We start from the raw sequence: 21,290 nt of genomic DNA on the forward strand, positions 1-21,290 counted from the left end.
ATTTTCTATTCTTTATTTCCTACATTACTTGTTTCCACCTCGGCAGAAATTAGTTACTGATAAAGCCGGAGCCCAAACCAGAAAAAAGTTTACCGTAACAGATTCCCTTAATTCGTTTGCCATAGTTGCAGAAACCAAAGAGAAGTTGAATATGAAATTAAAACTCCTTAAACTTCAACATAGTATAATCAAATCAATGTTGCTTAAAACTTAAAAATTATTTCTCAATTTTAAATGTTATTTTTAAAATTAATTATCTATACTCCTAAAATAAAAATAAAATAATATTACATTTTTTGTAATAGCATTACATACGTATATATATTTTTAAATAAAATAAAAAATTAATTTTTTACAAATATTTTTTTTATTTAGGGTGGAAAAAAACAAGTTTGATAAAAAAAATTGTCAAAACCACAAAAAAATGGTAGTCTTAACAAAAATAATTATAATTTTTTTTCTAATTACTTAACAAATTTTATAATCAAACCAACAAATTATTTAATCGAAAAATAAGTAAAAAACTTAACAAAACTCTTATTGGTTTGATAAACAAGTTTGTTGGGTAGTAAAAACTTTACTGAGTAATATTTTAGTCGATTTGATTATTTTTTTTTTTATCGACTGTAAAAAACCAAAACAAGACAAAAAATTACAAATGTAGTAGTCAATGAGACAAAAATCTTTATAGGCTAGAAATTGAATAATTTTGGATTCAGATCTGTGAATTTTGTAGTCAAATAGAATTACATTTTTCATAGCGATCTATGTAGTACTAAGTGATTTTTTTACCTTCTGTGGATGTGATGTTTAATGACTTCCAAAGAAGCGAAAATAATTATATTTTTTCAATGATTAAAATATATTTTTTTGTACTTCGATTATATTAGTTAAAAAAAATTATTTTCGGGCTTGTGTATTAAATGTGTCTATTTCCCTATATTATTTAAGTCGAATTAATTGTATTCTATAATGCTACAATTTTACTTCCAAATAATTTCCAAAAAAGAATATAAATATTACTTCTGGAGAATAACTTCAGAAGTAGTGAATTTGGAATCAAATAAAAAGGACATCCCTCCTATGACAAGCCTGTGTTAAAATCATCACTTCTGCAGGTCTTTTTCAGTACTTCCATAGAGTAAAATCTACTAGGGTGGCCCCCCATCGAAAATTAAAATTTTATCATTCTTAGATGCCATTTCTCAAAGTTTTTGTCGTGACGTCAATATTTGGTGATCAGGATCAATGGATAAGAAGGTCCTTTTTAGGAGTTTTTAAGATTTTTATCATATTTCTGGTTTATTTGCCATGCAAATTTAGTATCATATAAAAGGTCTTGGGAAGACGATTTCAATGACATAATAAAATTTTGTATACAAATCCAAAATTATTACAAATGTTGTAATTTTTCGGAAACTTGTTAAGTTTTTTAAATTTCTACATAGAATTATTTAATGTAATTAATTGAAATTATTACATTATAAATTATGAAAATTATTACATTACATATAAAACCCGGGATTTTTCAAAATTAATCCCGGGATTAGTTACTAAAATTTTTTATACCCTCCACCACCATCAGTGGTGATAGAGGGTATATATAACTTTGTCATTCCGTGTATAACTGTCTGCCTGTCTGTGTAAAACACGCTCACTTTAAAACGAAGCAATAGAAATTCACGAAATTTATCCAAAACATTCTTTATTATACGGTACAGTTTGGTATTGAAAATCAGTAAAATCGGTTTACGATGTAAAAAGTTATGAGTTAAAATTTCAGACTACCTCGAAAAAAATAAAGTTTTTTTCCAATTCTTAAGTAGTTTTCTCAGAAACTAGCAAAGATATTTCTATGAATTTTGTCGCACATTATTTTTTTTATGGCAGGGATCAAGTATGTTCAAACTCATAACAATTGATCCAATATTTTCCATAGCCCCCATACCAAGGTGTATATTCCCGGAAATTAGTTTATCGTTAATAACTCCCTCAAAAATATCGGTGTCAACACACAATTTTGTACATACAAACATAATATGAATAGAAATCATACTACCAACGTAGATCTGTTAAACGCACATATTTCATTGATAAATAAAGCTTTTGTGATAAAATTCGAGACGAATATGTTTTGTGTACATACAAATCAAACTACCAAATTTCTTTTCGGATCGGTCCATTATTAGTCATAGCTCCCATATAAGGTCCACTTCCGAAAATCACTTAAATGCACATATTTGATTGTCAATTGTGATATTGTCTAGAGAGTCCTAAGGTATAATATCACACTCTTTAAAATTTGGAAAAATTACATTTACCTCAATTGATTTAACTTTTTTTAAAAAAAAGTCCATAAAATTGCCTCACAAAAGTATTCCAATTTTTCCTGTATTTCATATATGACCATATTATACGAAACACAAAAATTATAATCGAGTGGTTTTTTGCTTAAAATTGTGTTAAGGGGTTACTATCGACCGAAATTATATACTTTTGGCCCATTTGTTCCACAATTTTGGAGCATTTGTACCATATTTTCATGTAATATCATTAAAATGGCGATTTTTTACCATATTTGCAATTTTTTCCTTTTTTTCAGAAATAAACCCAAACTTTAACATTGGGATTTAATAGTCCCCTTGAGGTATCTAAAAATAATAATTTTTGTTGTAAGGATCTGTACTTAAATGTTCCAAGATGTATTTTTGGTATTCGTCTTCTGTTTCTAATTGAATTGTATTGATCTTAAGTCCCTTTTCGTACCACTAGGGTCGATATTTTCCGACAAAGTTGGCTAGTATACATTCATGTTCATATTAGCACTAATATATTTTAAATTTTCAATACATTATATCGGTATACAATTCCAAAACACGTCTTTACAAAACGTCATCCTATACAGTAGATTTCAATTTTTTTACTATTCGTAACTTTCACGCCTATGTTGTCCATTACAATAACACTGTAAGTCCAAAATTTTGGGTTTATTTTGATCATGGTATTCAATATTTAAACAGATATCGATATTATTGAGTTAGACCATAATGATATAGAGGCATGCAGCCTTGAGGTCATTGGTATATAAAAATAATGATACTACCATATTGAATGGTGTTTCTTCGAGGCATATTTTGGAGTTGTACACTTCCACAATACATTGAAAACTTAAAATATATAAATGCTGATATCTAAAAGAATATATACAAGAATACTTTCCCCGAAAAATGTTGACCCTAGTATTATGAAAATGGACTTAAGTTCCAATATATTGAATTTTTATATACTCCAAGGGGTCTATTAAATCCCAATGTCAAATTTAGGTTTTATCTCTGGAAAAAAAGAGAAAATACTATAAATATTGCCAAAAATCGCCATTTTAATGATATTACATAAAAAGAGGGTACGAATCCCCAAAAATTGTGGACCAAGTGAGCCAAAAAATATAGCATTTCGGTTGATAGTAACCCCTTAAAACAATTTAAAGCGTAAAAACCATTCGATTCTAAAATTTGTGTTTCGTATAATATGCTCAAATATGAAATAAAGGAAAAATTCGTATACTTTTGTGAGGCAATTTTACGGACTTTTTTAAAAAAAGCTAATTTAATTTAAGTAAATGTAAATTTTTCAAGTTTTAAAAAGCGTGATATCAAACCTAAGGACACACTAAATATATTATTAATTTTGGTTTCTTTTCATAGTTTACCTAAATTCGAATACTTATGGGTGACACTGTATATAAATCGTTATACGAAATTTTACTTCTGAAAATCACTTAATTACAAAACTATATATATATATATATATATATATATATATATATATATATATATATATATATATATATAATATTTGTGCCACATTTTCTATCAATAGCTTTATTTTGTAATGAGTAATGTGCGTTAAGAGATTTTCGTAAAAGGACCTTGTATGTGAGCTATGACCAATTATGTATATAAAGACAAAATTTCAAAATTCTGTATCTATCATTTAAGTGATTTTCTGGAGGGGACCTAGTATGAGAGCTATGACGAAATATGGACCGATCGTAAAACAATTTTATAGTTTAATTTATGTATATAAGACCAATATTTTTGCTAAATGTATGGATATCAATTTTTGGTAATGAGTTATGTGCGTTTAAGTGATTTTCGGGAGGAAACCTTGTAGGGGAGCTATGACCAAGGATGGACCGATCGTGAAAAAATTTTGAAATAACGTTTATGTGTACAAAAATAGTATTAATGCCAAATATTTTATGGGTAATGAGTTATGTGCCTTTAAGTGCTTTTCTGAAAGGAACCTTGTATGGGAGCTATGATAAATTATTGACCGATAGGAAAACAATTTCACAGTAATATTTCTGTGCACATAAGAATTACTTGTACCAAATTTTATATGGATATCTTAATTTAGTAATGAGTTATGCGCGTTTAAGTGATTTTCGGGAGGGGACCTTATATGGGATCTATGACCAATTATGGACCGACCCAAAAAAAACTTTCATAGTAATATTTCTATATATAAGAGCAATACTTGTACCAAATTATATATGGAAGTTATTAACAAAAAAACCATTTTCCGGGAATATGTACTTTTGTATGGGAGGTATATGAAATTGTGGACCGATTCTGGCAATTTTTAGCAGGGATCAAGCTCTTGTGTCGAAACGAATGTGTGGTAATTTTCATGGAATTATCTTGCATAGTTTTCGAGAAAATTACATCATAATGTGTAAAAAATGTTTATTTTTTTCGAGCTTGTTTTAAATTTTGATTCATAACTTTTCCCGATGTGAACCTCATTTCAATACCAAACAACTTAGGAAAATGAGGAACATTTTGGATGAATTTGACTAAATTCTATTGCTTCGTTTTATCGTGAGCGTGTTTTACACAGACAGACGGACATAGCTAAATCGACTCAGAATTGGATAAGGACCCAGAATATATATACTTTGTTGGGACTCAGATGAATATTTCTTGGTGTGACACACGGAATGACAAAGTTATATATATCCTCTATCACCACTGATGGTGGTGGAGGGTATACAAATTGTGTAATATTCAATTTCTGCGGCTTTTCATACAAATTATCATATTTTTTTGTAATTAATTCTCTTAAATGGAAAGTATTTTGTTGTCTGCGTAGTATTTTGCAAGAAAATAATAAACCATTCCTCGATCGAAATTCATCATACCTTTTCAAATCGATTGATTTCAAATCGTTCGAATTCCATCACATACCGAAATATTTATTTTATTTCGGCACAGATTCGTTCTAGTAACCGAATTTGTTTCCAATCGAATTTAGTCGGTTCTAACAACTACTACATAATTCTATTGAAGTAACTGAAAAATTCGATTGGAATTTCCGAATACATGAAACTCAGAATTATTTGAAAAAATAATTTAAATAATTGAAACTATTAGTATTTACAACTGAAATTTTAATTATTATGCATTTATTTGTGGATTTTATTTATAAACAATAAAATTTTATAGAATATGTAAAAATGCTTTTAGATACAAAATTTTTAAATACTATTCGCATCTCACTTAGGGGAAAATTATGTACATGATTGAGCTTTGGTTGGAGCGACTTTCCTTTGAGTTTTTTGTGAAACATTCTACGTTAAACGGTTTGCATTTCTTGTAGATTTGGATTTGCAAACGCAATGAAATTTCTTAAAAGCAACTACAAAATTATATTGAATATTACCTTTTTCTAATTACATTTGAATGCAAAATTTAATTCGGTTGTATTTACCGAATTAATAAAAAGAATTGTATGAAAGATTTAATTGGTTAATATAACTAATTTGGAAATTGTTAAAACCATAATTTGATTACATCAATTTTAGTTAACTTTACTAAATATTTATAATGGAAACCGATTTTCTATCGATCTTTTTTCTGTGTGTAAAATTTATTTTTTAAATGATATCTAGAAGGTTTTGTATTTCAAGCTTTCTACAAATCTGAGTGATAACAATATATTAAGAATCTAGTTCTTTTAGTTTTCCAGATAAACGAATATTTGTATTTAATTCATATGGGAGGTTCCGCTCCCCCATTTGTAGTCCGCCAATTTATTACAAAAAATGTTTACAATTTATTACAAAAAATGTTTAAAGTTCATCGTGCAAAATTTGAAGATTCTAACTCCCATAGTTTTCAAGATAAACGAATTTTTTTTTAAATTAGTTTTTATTTTATTCATATTTGAGGTGCCACGCCCCCTCTTGCTGGCGGACAACACTTTTTGTCTTAAATAATCATATTGGCAATAAAGTGGCTCCGACAAAATTTGAGCAATCTAACTGTTATATTTTCTCAGATATACTGATTTAATATTTTCTTAATATGGAAGGTGCCATGCCCATTATAGCCCATTTTGTCCAAGAATATTCTTATGGATGTCAAAGTTGTTCGTAAAAAATTTTAGAACTCTAGCTGTTGCAGTTTCTGAGATATGTATGCGACTTTTAATACTTATTTTGTATGTGGGCGTGGCTCCTCGTCCAATTGAAATATTGAAATAAAAAGTATCGGTCCAGCCGTTTAGCTGTCTATAAAGTCTAAACAAACGAACATACAAACACACATTAATTTTTATATATATAGATAACACTTCATGGTTTATAACACTTTATGGTTTCATTCTAGTATAAATCAATTTTTTTAGTTTAACTAAAATATTAACAAAATTATTACAAAACATGTACTTGTTTCTTACGCTTGCATTGTTAATAACGGTTTGTATGTTGTTGTTTATATTATTTTGCAATGTTTTAGTTGCGTACATAAGTGTCTATAAATTCAAATAAAATTCCATCTAGATTGAATTTTGAAAAACGGAAAAAAAACCGTCTCGGTAAATTTTATTGATGATTATTATATAATTTCAACAAATTATATTAAATTCATCTGTGTTAAAATGTAAAAATTCGAAAATATTCTGAAAAACTAGAAAATTTCGATTACTTTTGCTGTTACACAAAAATTGATATGTCATTGAAAGCGTCTCTCAAGGACCTTTCTTATGATACCAAAATATCTTTTCTTTAGAAGAAATATGAAATAATCATAAAAAACCTCAACCTTTTTATCCTTTGATCCAACTCACCAAATATTGACTCCAGGACAAACATTTTGAGAAACGGTATCTTAGAATCAATTAAACTTTAATTTTAGTTGGGAACATTGACCCATTATTTTATCTCCATATAAACGAGGCCTCCCTAATGTATATACATATTTTTACCTTTACCTTATTAAGATTGTTATATACTTATATAATATAATCCAAACAAACAAGTAAAATTGTGTGTCAAAATTTTATGTAGAAGAGAACGGATGGGATCGTTTAAACGCAATATCATCACACATTGAGAGAAAATACGGATGGAAAATTTGACAGTCGTATGGCTCTCTTCATTTTTTAAAATGATTCAAAAAACAAGCAAGTCATTCTCTCTTACAAAATTCTCTTCTACACAAAATTTTGACAGATCATATTACTTGTGTGTTCGCGTGAAGGGGACTTTAACTTGACTAATGTTGGCAACACTCATACTTAACGTTAAATTTGGCAACAGTGCTGCTTATTACAGAAATCGTCACTGGTAATAACAATGAAATAACGGTTATTTTTGTTGGTAACTCCTAACAGCAGTGTATATGTATGTACTACGCATGCCCAAAACGAGTGTCACATGTTCTCACAAATTTCCATACAAAAGGGGGTAACTTTTATTAGCAAATAGAGCATAATATAATCACACATTTATACACATATGTATAACACTGGTAATTGCCAAGAGATTTAGAGAGCATTTTAACATACAGAAAAGGAAAGAAAAAAAAAACGAATTACACAGTTGTAATACTACTTGTTGTTGTTGTGGTGTTTGTATTATTATTAACAAAAAATATACAAATAAAGAAATAAAATATTTATAATATTTGATTTAGTTATAAAAATCTCTATTTAATAAAAATATTTACTAAAATAGGAAAAATCACAATAGAAACGGAATTGGCAGGAAGAAAGTTTAGTTGAAATGCTTTTTTTACATCTACAATAAAACGTAACAAATGTTAAAGGCCTTCAACGTTAGTAAAAAGTAAAAATAAAAAAAAAAAAAAAAAAATGAAACGAAGGACGTCAGTTGTACAGCTGAAAACGTAAGTGTGTGTGTGTGTGTGTGTTTACATAAAGTCGATTTTTTTGACAAAACTTGAGTATGTATGTGTAAAGAAAAAGTTTAATAAACGTTCTTTGAAAATAATTTAACAACACCAAAAATAAAAAAATAAAATAATATAATAATAATAAATTTAACTATAACAAATTGTTAAAAATCGACAAAATATTGCTAGTATTCAGTATCAATCAACAAAAACCTTTACAATTCATAAACAACACAGAAAGTTGCTACAAACAAAACAAAAATATAAAAAATAAAAAATTTCTTACAAATTAAATAAAAAAATCAAAGTTATTACAGTTATTAGTTATTACAAATGTTTTTGGAAATATAAGAAAAAACAGAAAACATAAACTTCAAGTTTTTAACAGATTTTCAGACACAAATTTTGCATTGCAATGTAACCGATTAAATATTAAAAAAACTCCATAATGGTTTTAACAATACGTCTGTATAATTATTTTACAAACCGACAGAGTTAGAAAGTGGCGTGTCCATTAGGGTGGTCCCAAATAAAATATTCCTAAGATTTTTAAGATTTTGTAGCGCTTAATTTTTATTTTTCTCGCACGATACCGTTATTGTTAGTCCATAATTACTCAATCTTTTTCAATTTTAGGCTTCCATAATGTTTACATAAAATAATTTAAGGAAACCAATTGGAATTCAGATAGCCTTTTTATTATTGAAATTCAATCGTAGTTTCATTCTGTTTATTAGCAGAATATCTTGTTAAGAAATATTCTTCTATAAAAAAAATAAAACTGACAGCAAAACCCAAAAGAGATAATAATAATGGTAAATATTTTGATAAAATATATGTATTTCATATCATAAAGAATTAATCGCTGTATACCATTGGAAAGCAAATGACTTATTTTCATCTCCATATTATATACGACTTCAACTAGATTGGGAAAGAAATACAAATGAGATAAAATTTCGTAAAACATAAGTAAATCTTACAAAATTGAAGAAAAATAAATTTTTTCTTAACCTACCTCAAAATTTCAGAGACAGCATTGATAAAGAATTTCATGAATGTGGAAAAAACTGTAAAATTGGTCTTTCAACCAAACCAAACTTTCATTTTACATATATATTTCTTAAAAAGAAAAAACGGGGCCACCCTAGTATCCATAGATTTATGTGTGACTTATAAAAGTTTGGAAGTTTATAAAATTTTGTCATTCCGTAAGTAACATATTGATAGTAGTTGAAATTTTTGCTCCATTTATGTTTGCTTAGAGCTTATAAAAAGAGCCATAAAAATATGCGTGTGTGTTGAATAGTTTTAAAAGGTGGGGGTATATTAAATTCGTCATATCGTTTATAACATATCACAAGTGTGATAAAACTTTAAAAGATTACTTACTTATAATTGTAATTGAAGTTTTGTCAATTACAGCTACAATTGTTTGTAATACAATAATACGATACTAATACAATACCATTTGACATGAAAAAGTTTTATGATCAGATCGGTCCCTAATTGACCCTACGCCCTATATATCGTCCACTTCAGAATATTACTTTAACGCTCATCACTGGCTTTAAAATAAGCCAGTTTTATACGAATTAAAATTCATCTACCAAATTTAATAAGAATCGGTCCATAATTGGACCTACCCCCAATAAAAGCCACTTCAGAAAATGACTTAAACGCTTATTACTTTCTTAAAAATACGAGTATAGCGATAATATTAGACATAAAGAAGTTCTGTACACACCAAACTCTATGTACAAAAACTATGACAATCGGTCCATAATTGACCATAAAAAATTCCTTTGAGAAATAACTTTAACGCTTTCAACACAAATATGTTTAATAATACGAACCGAAATAACATTCTGTTTTGTATTATTTTATAAAAAAAAAACATAATTTTTATAAAAAGAAAAATAAATTAAATATTTATATTTGGCGAATAGCAAGCACTTAATTTTGACTAGTTGGAATACCTGGAACCCTGTACCAGCGATGTTACGTTAACATATATTTTAAATATTCTGGAAAAAGTACATACTGTTTCGAAACATAAAAGGAAATAAATTTAACAGAAACAAGTAAGAAAATATAGTCGGTCATGCCCGATCATATGATACCCTGCACCAATATATTTAAAAGGTTTTATACGATTTTATTGTTTATCATGATGTCCGATTTTACCTCAATTCCTATATATATATATATATATATATATATATATATATATATATATATATATATATATATATATATATATATATATATATATATAAATGAAAGGGCTTTATAGACTGCTAAACGGCTGGACCGATTTTCCTGAAATTTTCACAGTTTCTTCCTGTATGTCTGGAAGGAACTATAGGCGACTTTTTATGTTGAAGTTTCATGTGGGCGACGTGCCACGCCCATATTAAGAAAATATTAAATTAGTATATCTGAGATAATAGCAGCATTTTTTAAACAATTGGATTTATTAAATCCAAAATTTAGTTCTCCCTCTGTACGCCAGGTGGATAAAGCAAAAGGTTTTAATCGAGGCTAAACAAATTTCAAATCACAATGTCAGCAGCGGCCGACAGATGGAGTTATTTCAAAATTTAATATTAAATTTGTAAATTTTTCATAAAATTTGTAACAATTTGTTGCAAAAATTGGTATTTGCACTGAAATATCATGTTTGAAATATTTAAGTTACATGAATTTTGTTTATTTTCCTATTTTTATACATTTTAAAAAATATTTGCCATCTATTGGTGAATAGCAAAATAAAACAAATTAAATCATTTTTAAATTATTTTGGTTTTATTCTATGAATACAAAGCATTGCCATATTGAAATTAGCTAAATCCAACTATTTTTTTGGATTTAATAAATCCAATTTGGATTTACTTCTTTTAGCTGCAGAACCGCCATTGTTGCACTAAAATTAATTTTTCTTTGACCTTCTATTAGCATATACAGTGTATTTTCAGATTATGATGACCAAAACTAAATTTCAGCCTCCAAAGATAGTTTTTTTCTTGAAATAAAATAAATCCAAAATAAATCCAGTGATTAAAAAAAGCCCCTAATATAATAGTTAGAGTCTTCAAATTTTGTCGGAGCAACTTTAGTACCAATATAATTATTTAAGACAAAAAGTGGGCGGATTAGCATTGGGGGGCGTGGCACCTCCCATATAAATTAAATACAAAAATTCGTTTATCTTGGAAACTATTATAGTTAGAATATTAGAAATTTGCACGAGTAACTTTAACATCCATGTAAGCATTTTGGGAAATAAATTGGCGGACTACCCATGAGGGGAGCAGCACCTCCCATATTAATAAAATACAAAAATTGGTTTATCTGGGAAACTAATAGAACTAAATTCTTCAAATTTTGCACTAAGAACTTAAATATTCATCTGAACATTTTGGAGAAAAAAGAGCGGACTTTCGTCATGGGGGGCTTGGAGCCCCCATATAAATTAAATAGGAAAATTATTATATCTGAGAAACTATTAGAGCTAGAATCTTCAAATTTTAATTGAAGAACTTTGATATTCATGTGAACATTCAGAGAATAACGGGCGGACTTTCAATGGGGGGTTTGGCACCTCACATATGAATTAAATACAAAATTTCGCTTATCTGGGAAACTAATAGAACAAGATTCTTCAAATATTGCAAGAAGAACTTTATTATACATATGGCGGGTTTGGCACCTCACATATGAATTAAATACAAAATTTCGCTTATCTGGGAAACTAATAGAACAAGATTCTTCAAATATTGCAAGAAGAACTTTATTATACATATGAACATTTTGGAAAAAAAGGGCGGACTTTCATCTGGGGGCTGTGAGTTCCCATATGAATTAAATAGAAAAATTCGTATATCTGAGAAACTATTAGAGCTAGAATCTTCAAATTCTACATGAAGATCTTTGACATTAATGTGAACATTTAGAGAATAACGGGCGGACTTTCAATGGGATCTTGGCACCCCCTATATGAATTAAATACAAAATTTCGTATATCTGGGAAAATATTACATTTTTTTTAATTTGTCGTCGATTACATTAAAATCTTAATTAACGTTCGGAAAAAATGCATCTCTGGAAAACATTACAGTTAGAATCTTCAAAATTGTTAAGAAGATTTTCTATTTATTTTGCTTTTAGGGAGCGTTAAAGTAATTTTTTGATGGGAACCTTATATTGGGGGGTAGGGTCAACTATGGGTCGAACTATAATTTAATAACATTTAATTGAGTTAAATGTTATTAATAAATCTTTTAGTTAAAAACATACACATATATAACTACATTGTTAGACGCAGGCACAAACTATATGCTCTATTGGCAAATTTTAGAGTAAAAAAGTAAATATTTATAGTTAGGCAAAACTCCGGCAAGAAACACTTTTGACAACTGGAAAATTTTAAAATTTTTATTTTAAAATTATGCGTAATAAACAAATAACAGAAATGACAATTGTATTGCATTTAAAAAAAAACGAAAAACTTAGGCACCCTCGATTTATGTGGTTCTTCTGTTAGACATATGTACATATTAAACAATTTGTGTTTTATATAACGCCTTTAAAAATAGTGTCCAAATCTTGACTGACGTGAAAAAATATTATATATCTTGAATTTTGAAAAAAAAAAGTAAAAAAAAATCTTTCATTGAATTGGCAGACAATTCAACAGACTAAAATATAACAACAGCCTTGAAATAAATAATTACAGGGACAAACAAAATTTGTAAATAGTTCAGACCCAGAGACCAAAGTAAAGGATGTAAGGATTACGCTGAATCCACATATGGACTCAAAATTTTAACAGAAGCGGATTCAACATTTTCAATAATTTAGAAAAATCCCATAAAAAATTATGTATTATAATTTTGAACCTTAATTTACATGTTTTCGATTTAAGCATATTTTCTTCTGTCCTTACAAACTTCGTAAACTGAGGGTTACTGATATTTGGCGTTTTACAACATTTATTTGAACACATCAGTCTTGGGAGTAACAGTTACACAAAGTAATTTATTAAGCGGCATGGCCACACATCAAATTGACTTTCTAAAAGTAATTTTTTTTACACGAATTTGTAAAAGGGTGTTAGTAAAAAAACTCGCTAAACTATTTTTGCCGACTTCGTATCCGAATTCTGCCAGAATTCGTTACGAAAATCGTATGAAAGGTTGCTTAGAATTCGGAACTCTTTGTCTGAGGAAATTCGGAAAAATGTGCAGAGATGTCGATCAGAATTCGGTACGAAATCTGATGGAAATTACCAGGGAAATTCTGAAGGAATTTTCGACAAATTTGATTGAAGTCGAATACCATGTCTGACAATTTTTCGATAGTTCGTACAAAAGTTTAATCAGATATAAGAAAATCTAAAATTAAACCATACTTATTACATATTATATACGAAAATAGTGTTCATCATATGTAAAATAATAAAATTAAACCATATAAAATTGTATACTTTTTTGCTAATTTCTGTGTATACAAAGTTTAAAGAAATTGAAACAATAATAATCACATATGTACATGTTGTTTACTTGATTTCCAAAGACTAACCGAGAAAATAAAAGAAAATAAAAATTAAATTCCCTTTAAAAGTACAGTTTACGAATTTCAAAATATAAAAAGGTTTGTGAATGTTTTTTTCCAAAAAAAATTTCCTTTAATGTGCAGATTTGGCGCAAAGTTTTCGTACAAAAGGACTGAAAATGGGCGTGAAATGAACAAGTACAAAATATCAGAAAATGTGCAGACTATTCTGTTAAATATCTAAAGGAAATTTATATGATTCGGTTAATTTTCTGATGAAGTTACAAAAACAATTCTCTTCAGATATTGTGCAGATTTATCGGATATAAATCGTACCCTATTTTATATTTTACTTCAGAAAATGTGCAGACTGTTCTCCTTTATGTCTAAAAAAAATATAAGAATAAAAAACAAATGTGCAGAGTAGTCTCATAATTGTCGTAACATTGAAATTCCCTTTCGAAAATGTTCAGACGAGTCTGATGTTAATTGTTTAATAATTCAGAAAATGTCCAAAAAAGTTTGCCGATTATTCTGCAAAATGTCTAATGGAAATTATAAAATCGTTAAAAATTCTGATAAAGTATAAGAATTATTTCAGAAAATTTCGGAGATCAAACATGTCTGAAAAAAATGTTTACTGGGTATATGTTGTGTGAGATTTTTTACTAATACTAATAAAACAGGTTTTCTTATTTATCTTAGCTAATATTGGTGACACAAGAAAAATTTTAAATGCACCTGTATCTATTCTTAAAATAAGCAGATGGGTGTCTGGTACTCTTTTGAAATTCGTAATTTTAAGGGGTGAAAATGTATAACAAAGGTGATTTTGGTAACTTTTTTGGCCCTTTATAACTTTTTAACTAATAAGCAAAATAACATTTTTGTAAATATTTTGCATTGGAGATGCGGAGACACCTGATGCGTAAAAAACTGTATTTTTGGTACTTTTTTAGCGCATTAAGAAAACTTTTTCATTTATTGAAGTATTCCTATTAAATAACGGACTAACTCTGTAATATTTGTTGAAACAAAATTTTTGCTATTTCACTGGGAAAAAAAGTACCAAAAAGGAGAAAAACGGGAAATTTTATTTTTTTTAAACTCATTGAACCAATTTTTATAAAATTTGAAAAAGTAGTTATTTTACTCACACAAAATAATCTATTGGTATACTATTTTGGAATTCGAGTACTATTTACAAATTCGTGTAAATTGTTTGGTACCTTTGAAAGCACAGTTTTATCTGTGATATATAGATTTAAATACGGAACATTTTGTAAAAAGGATATTTCGAAGCGAAAAGGGAAAAATTTTACTATTTTTATTAGTTTCCACTAAGGTAGAATTCATTCCACTTTTGGTACTTTTTCTTTCTTCCAATGATATTCTTTGCAAGTTCTTTAATATGAATTCAAAACACATGATTATTAAACATACACGGTCCTCATTGAATAAGATTCTTTAAGAGAGAACTTTTTAGTACTTATTATCTCATAAATGGTACTTTTTTATACCCTCCACCACCATCAGTGGTGATAGAGGGTATATATAACTTTGTCAAAACATTCTTAATTATCCGGTACAATATGGTATTGAAAATCAGTAAAATCAGTTTACGACGTAAAAAAAATTTTTTTTCCAATTCTTAAGTAGTTTTCTCAGAAACTAGCAAAGATATTTCGATGAATTTTTTTGGGGCATAGATAAAGTATGTTCAAACTCATTACAATTGATCCAATATTTCTCATAGCCCCCATACAAAGGTGTATATTCCCGGATATTAGTTTATCGTTAATAACTCCCTCAAAAATATCGGTATCAACACAAAATTTTGTACATACAAACATAACATGAATAGAAATCATACTACCAGCGTAGATCCATGTCGGTCCACAACTGGTCATAGCTCCCATATAAGGTCCACTTCCAAAAATTTCCTAAACGCACATATTTCATTGATAAATAAAGCTTTTGTGATAAAATTCGAGATGAATATGTTTTGTGTACATACAAATCAAACTAACAAATTTCTTTTCGGATCGGTCCATTATTAGTCATAGCTCCCATATAAGGTCCACTTCCGAAAATCACTTAAATGCACATATTTGATTGTCAAATAAAGGTATCTTGATAAAATTCGACACAAATATGTTTCGTCTATATATGAATCACTCTACGAAATTTTTTTCGGATTTGACCATAATTGTCATAGCTCCCATATAAGGTCCACTTCCGAAAATCACTTAAACGCATACGTTTCATTGATAAATGAAGCTATAACATTGATAAATAAAACTTGAATATGTTTTGTGTACATATAAATCATTCTACCAATTTTTACCCTGATCGGTCTATTATTGGTATTAGCTGCCATATAAGGCCATCTTCCGAAAATCATTTAAACTCACATATTTCATTTTCAAATAAAGCTATCTTGATAAAATTCGACACAAATATGTTTTGTGTACATACATATGAATCACTCTACGAAATTTTTCTGGAGAGGCCCGTAATTGATCATAGCTCCTATATAAAGTCCACTTCCGAAAATCACTTAAACGCACATATTTTATTAATTAATAAATCTATTGGACTAATATTCGACTTGATTTTTTTTTTTTTTTTTGCATATAAATCATTATACGAAATTTTTTCTTGATCGGTCCATAATTGGTCACAACTCCCATATAAAGGTGAAAGTACGCGGCAGTGCGTTATAGGCTTCTGTCAAAAAAAGTTGAAATAGTGTATTTTCATTTAACAAGTTACACACTGTAGTTTGTAACGCATCTGCCGCGAAAAGTTCTTCAACTTTTGACGCGTCGGCAGCTGATCAGGGTTGTATTTTGTTTTGTTTAGAATAAAAATAAACTAAAATGAAATAAATTTCACCAACAATGAAAGAAAAATATTAAAAAATAAACAAAATCTTTAAATTTTGATTTTTAAAACAGTAATAGTCTTAAAAAACATGAAAAGAAAGATCAAAATGACGCGTGGTGTGTAACTTGCAGCTTGTAAAGCGCGAAAAGTATGAAAAGCGTTGCCGCTCAACGCGTGTTGTGTACTTCCACCTTAAGGATCATTTCTGAAAACTACTTAAACGCACATTGACAATCAAAGTCATCGGGATAAAATTCGAAATAAATGTGTATACGGAATTTTACTTCTGAAAATCACTTAATACAAGTTATCTAAAAATTAGATAGTTACTCTAACTTGTTAATTTTCTAAAATATTCAACCTAGGAACAATAATTTTAACATACATGGTCTTGACTGAATAATATTTTGTAAGTGGGAACTCTTTGGTACTTTTCCATTCTTTAAATGGTACTTTTTGGATTCTCTTTAATGGTTAACCGGAACACATGACACACGGTCCTTATTGAAAGGGAATTTATTGAGAGAGATTTTTGTACTTCTGTTTTTCCAAATGTACTTTTTGATATTTTTACGATATTGTACATAGAAATATAAAATTTAAAACATAGGGACCTTAGTAAACGAAAATCGAAAGGGACTTTTGGTACTTTTTCATTCATTCAAATTATATTTTTTGAATTGTATAACTTAATATTGAACGATATTGTACATAGAAATATAAAATTTAAAACATAGGGACCTTAGTAAACGAAAATCGAAAGGGACTTTTGGTACTTTTTCATTCATTCAAATTATATTTTTTGAATTGTATAACTTAATATTGAACAAAGAAACATTTTTGATTAAATGAGAATTTATAAGAGGTATTTTATAGTAGTTTTTTTCAATAGTACTTTCGAAATTTTGAATAATGTGGAAGCTAAACGAATGAAAATAAAAATACAAGCTTCTTACTGAATGCGAATTTAGTCACGTTATATCGAACGTAAAAAACTGAAACATTAAAAATTTTTTATTAATTTTAATTTTCTATAAAAGTAAACAAAATTTTGTATGTATTTAATTTTGGTTAGGGTAACGAAGCACCCAGGGTATACTAGTAAAGTATATAAATGTACATTGTTTAACAATTTGTTGACCAAAAAAGCAATTTTTTAAAAGAGGAGTTATGTGAGAGCAGGGGTAAATATAAACATCAAACTTATTTATACAGAATTTCATAATCATTTTCTGAAGGGGACTAGGGTCAAATTTCGAAAATCGGCAGTATCATTTAGATTTATATGAAATTAAGTTTTGCCGATTAATGTAGACTAGAGCAGTAATATTCTACTACTTTTGATTACTCAATACTTTTCGTTTGGGTACTCAATACTACTCGATACTTTTAATTGTTTTATTTTAAATTAAAAACGAGGAATTTTTCCTTTTTTTTTAAGTAAAGTTAGACCAGACATCACACCTCTTTTGAGACATTTTATTTTTTTAGATTGCGTCAATAAATATTTGTAACTTTTTAACTATTAATTCAGTTTTTAAATTATTTTTACATTGATTTGATATTGCTAAGAGTTGCATTTCTAATAATGATATGATCTGTATTAGTTGTAGAGCTGTATTTTCTCACATCATAGCCGTTAAATTTAAATAAGTTAAATCCATATAGAAGTCTGAAAGTATTGAGTAACTATTTTTAGTATTGAGTACCCAAAAAATAGGACAAATACTCGATACCCACTACTCAATACTTTAACAGCACTAATGTAGACATACTAGAATATTTAACATAATTATGAGCTAGCCGAAATAATTAGTCGATTTTAACCGTTTTCACCAGGCTTCGTCCTTAACCAAATTTCATCAAATTATCTTGAAAATTTCGACCTTTAGCGTGCGTACAAGGTTTACATGGACACACAGACGGACATAGCTATGTTCGAAAGTGATTCTGAGTCGATTGGCATACTTTTAGGTGGATGTAGTACAAATATTTTTGGGTGTTACAAAAATCAGCACAAACGCATAATACCCTCCCTAATAAAATAGTGTAGGATATAAAAACATACTGTTTAATGTTTGGCAAAGGCGCTTTACAAGGGCAAAGGCCGTTCTTATCCAAAAACATAAATTGAAGATATCACAAAAATGTTATTGAACAATGTTATTTTGGTTTCAAGAAACAATTTTCAAAAAGTAAGTAACTTGTTAAATTATTTTTTTACAGTCATAAAATAGGGTAGAGATATTTTAGCTCAAAATTAGTTTGTCGAATTGCATTGCGGTATTCGTATTTTTCGCGTTGTAGTCATTTTCTGAGGGGGAATTTATATTTAATTGATACATTCTTAATAAATAGACATGAATGAAATTTGCAATTTCTGTTTTTTATGTCCAAATTCTGAAATGAGAAGTTAACTTTTCTTTTATTTTAAGCACAGATAAATGAAAATATTTGTATATTTTATTTTAGCACATTTTTGTAAAGTGAATGATGAAAAACAAAAAATGCCAAATACTCAAAGTTATCAAGTGATCTCATCACACTCATTAATATTTACAATACATGCAGTGTTGCCAGAAAATGAATTTCAAAATATGCTAAAACTTGAAAAACTAAGTGCTAAAATGTTCTACGGAAGAAAAAAAAGTGCTAAAATTTTTTAATCTAACAAAACAATATAAATGTTTGTTTTTTATAGTTTTTATTAAAATACTGATGATGTAGTGCATGACTCCAATATTTCTGGTACTATATCTTCATCGTAATCCTCATTTTGATATTTTTCAAATTATCGTATTTTATTTGTAATATAATTTTTTATATATTCATAAACAACATTTTATTTTGTAAAAGATTTTTAATAAGGCCTTAAGTGTAACAACATGCATTTTCGAATTTCAATTCTTTTCGAATTTGTATTGTTGAACATAAAATTTCAGCTTAAATACGGTTTCGAATTTTATTTTAATTATAGCCTTTGAGTAATGACAATACAAAAATAGAAAATTCATTAAATTAATTTTAACCGATAAAATTTTCAAAATTATATACTTGAATTTAAAAAGCCATTGTATCAGATTTTTGTCATAATGTTGTTTTGTAATATCCAACCACTGATTTTCAATAATATTTTTATCAGTTAAACTATACTTAATTTTTTATAAAAAACATAGACATATTTTTTTTAAATTTTTTTTATCAAGCAAATTATGTTAAAAAGCATTTAGCATAATTTTTAAAAACTTCAATGCATTTTCACGATGCAAAATGCTAAATCTAGCACTGAAAGTGCTAAAATGGCAACACTGAATACATGTGTTAGTTGTTTGAAACTCAACAAGCGGAAAAAAATACTGACAGCATTAATCAAAGTAGGTTGCCATCGCTTTGTTTCAGAAATTGCAAACATAATTTGTAAAATCAAAAACAAAAATTTCAAAACCGTTCGTGTTTTATCAACATGAAAACTCATGTACATTTTAAATGAAAAATATTCTTTGCTTTTAATTTTCGAATGCTGGAGTGCAAAATAAAACTATGCTCATTCATTTGAGTAAAGTTTACAAAAATATTTCTGTATTCTTTTCTCAATTTTGTGTATGAAAAAACAAAATTTTGTAGAGAGATGTTAGCTCATACAAAACTAGTTTATGTCAATTTTCATAGATCTACTAGGATTTTTAAGCCAGTACTGAGGTTTAAAGTCATTTTCTGAAGGAGCCTTATATGGGGGTAGCGTCAATTATAGATCGATCCTCGTAAAATTTTGTAGAACGATCTTGGTTCCTACAAGTCATGTTTATATCGAATTTCATCGCTTTACTCGTTTTTTAGCCCAGTAATGAGCGTTAAAGTAATTTTCTGATGGGGACCTTATATGGGGGTAGGGTCAATTAAGGCCCACTCCACATAAAATTTGGTTAAGAGATTTTGGATCGCAATGAACTTTATTGAGTCGATATTCATTATTATAATCGTACTTTTAAGCCAGTAATGAGCGTTAAAGTAATTTTATGGAGGGGACCTTATATATGGGGTAGGGTCAATTATGGACCGATCCACATAAAATTTGATGGAAAGGTTTTGGCTCTTAAGATACTTACTTTTGTCAAGCTATACTAGTATTTTTAAGCCACTAATGAGCGTTAAAGTCATTTTCTGAAGGGGACCTTATATAGGGGGTAGGGTTAATTATGGACCGATCCACATACAATTTTATAGAGAGGTTTTGGCTGGTAAGGCACTTACTAATGTCAAATTTCATCGCTATACTTGTATTTTAAGCGAGTAATGAGCGTTAAAGTCATTTTCTGAAGGGACCTTATATGGGGGGTAGGATCAATTATGGACCGATCCACACAAAATTTGGTGGAGAAATATTGGCGTGCTTGAAACTTATGTGTGTCAAATTTCATCGCTATATTCGTATTTTTAAGTCACTAATCAGCATTAAAGTCATTTTCTAAAGGGGAGCTTATACTTATGTGTGTCAAATTTCATCGCTATATTCGTATTTTTAAGTCACTAATCAGTAGGTCCAATTATGGTCCTATGTCCGCCATAATTCAGAATTTTAATTCGGAAGTCAAAAAACTTACTTATGCGAAATTTTGTGGCATTTGCTTAAAAACAGCGAATTTCTGA

At 28.3% G+C, this 21,290-nt stretch overlaps 1 protein-coding gene across 1 annotated transcript in view; it reads left to right on the forward strand.

Annotated features, from left to right (window-relative positions):
* Positions 1–7,827: 7,827 nt before the first annotated feature.
* LOC119602410 (mucin-4-like) overlaps positions 7,828–21,290 on the forward strand; it is a 268,982-nt gene continuing 255,519 nt past the window's right edge. The window contains 1 exon segment of the mRNA XM_037953923.1: positions 7,828–8,192. The gene's annotated coding sequence lies outside the window, so the exon portion shown is untranslated.

Source organism: Lucilia sericata, unplaced genomic scaffold, assembly GCF_015586225.1.
Source record: "Lucilia sericata isolate MDLA Ls3-8-SP2 unplaced genomic scaffold, ASM1558622v1 Contig000228F_arrow, whole genome shotgun sequence".
Classification (NCBI taxonomy): domain Eukaryota; kingdom Metazoa; phylum Arthropoda; class Insecta; order Diptera; family Calliphoridae; genus Lucilia; species Lucilia sericata.